Consider the following 1,897-nt stretch of genomic DNA (forward strand, 5'->3'; position numbering starts at 1 on the left):
GAAGATATTTTCACTGGCTGTAGGATTCTAGTTGACAGTTTTTGTTTTTAAAAAGTGTTTGAAAAGTGATATTCCACTGTCTTCTGGCTTACTTTGTTTCCAACAAGAAGTCTGCCATAATTCTTATTTTTCTTCCTCTGTGCATAATATGTCATTTTTCCTCTGGCTACTTTTGAGATTTTCTATTTATCACTGGTTTGAAGCAGTTTAAGATAAGACCCTGTATAGTTTTATCTTTTACATATTGTTTTACTTCATTTAGTTTCTTGCATCTGCATGTTTATAGTTCTCATCAAATTTGAATAATGACATATATACATCTTATATATGGCATATACAATATATTATATTTAGCATACATATATCAAATATATATAATGTATATTCTTTTCTTTCTCTCTAGTCTCTCCTTCAAAGACTCCAGTTATATTTGTATTAGCTGCTTTGAAATTTTACCACAGCTGACTAATGGTCTGTTCATTTTTGTTGTATCTTTTTTTTCTCTGTTTCTTTCTATTCCCATGTCTTGGAATTGATTAATCTTTCTTTAGCAGCATCTAATCTGCTGTTAATCCTATCCACTGTATTTTAATCTCAGACTGTATTTTTCATGTAAATTTAATTTATGTCTTTTTTAAGGTCTTCTATGTAACTCATCATCATTTCATATTTTCCCCCAGCTTTTTTATTTTATTTTATTCTATTTTTTGGGATAAAGTCTCACTCTGTTGCCCAGGCTGAAGTGCAGTGGTGAGTTTCAGCTCACTGCAACCTTCGCCTCCTGGGTTCAAGTGATTCTGGTGCCTCAGCCGCCTGAGTAGCAGAGATTACAGGCACGTGTCTCCACACCCAGCTAATTTTCATATTTTTCAGAGAGACGGGGGTTTTACCACATTGGCCAGGCTGGTCTCGAACTCCTGACCTCAGGTGACCCACCACCTTGGCAGAGTGGAGGTGGAAAGACTCCTGGCACAAGATTGTCTTTCCCCACACTTTCCTGTTGGCATACAAACTTGGCCACAGGCTCGGAGACAAGCCACTGTAGGCCACAACAAAGAGTTTCGAGTTTAAAGTCATTAAAAGCTTGTTGTCGTTTCATGTATAACAGCCCCAGTGACTGGAAAACAGGTTCTGATCACACCATTGCCTTCGTGTAAGCCACGACCAACATGGCTGACTGGGTTATTTGCTCTGTGAGGCTCAGAGACAGGAGGGTGCATGTCCAGGGTTTCCCTTGGACTCCTCCCCAGGTTGGTGAGCTGTGAGGTCTCTTTTCCTTCCCCTGACCTGCCCCTAGTGACCGGAAAAACGGTTCTGAGCACACCATTGCCTCCGTGTAAGCCACCAACAGGACTGACTAGGTTATTTGCTGTGTGAGTGTCAGAAACAGGACAGAGCACGCCCAGGGCTTCCCTTGGATTCCTCGCCAGGTTAGTGAGCTGTGAGGTCTCTTTTTCTTCCCCTGACGCACCTGGTTGCGGGGAGCAAAAGGGTATACAGCCAACTGCCTGGAGAAACGACGCTGCCGTGACTCGGATTCGAACCGAGGTTGCTGCGGCCACAACGCAGAGTACTAACCACTATACGATCACGGCGAGCTACAGGCCAAGCGGTAATGTCTGAGCTTGCTCTAGTAATTTTGACGTCAATAGATTTCGATTATTAGGCGGATTTCTTCCCAGACAGCCACAGGGGGCTCGCGCTTTTCTTTCTTTCTTGCCGGCTCTGCTTTTCCCTCCCTTCCTCCCAATCCTCATACGTGATGAGAACAATTCTCATCTCCTCCACTCCAGCCTGGGCCTCCCTGCACCAGCCTCTCTCGGGAGGTTTCTCTGTCCTCGTCCGCACCTCCTCTGCTTCTCTCCCGCCTTTTCGTATTTCTACTTTCCACCCTTCC

At 43.8% G+C, this 1,897-nt stretch overlaps 1 protein-coding gene and 1 non-coding gene across 2 annotated transcripts in view; one reads left to right on the forward strand and one right to left on the reverse strand.

Moving 5' to 3' along the window:
- Positions 1 to 1,897, forward strand: part of LOC105526273 (putative neuroblastoma breakpoint family member 6-like protein) — a 255,070-nt gene that overhangs the window by 151,473 nt on the left and 101,700 nt on the right.
- TRNAH-GUG lies at positions 1,524 to 1,595 on the reverse strand. The gene has a single exon. It is a non-coding gene; the product is annotated as a tRNA-His (tRNA).

The sequence above is a fragment of the Colobus angolensis genome, unplaced genomic scaffold (genome assembly GCF_000951035.1).
Source record: "Colobus angolensis palliatus isolate OR3802 unplaced genomic scaffold, Cang.pa_1.0 Scaffold584, whole genome shotgun sequence".
Lineage (NCBI taxonomy): Eukaryota > Metazoa > Chordata > Mammalia > Primates > Cercopithecidae > Colobus > Colobus angolensis.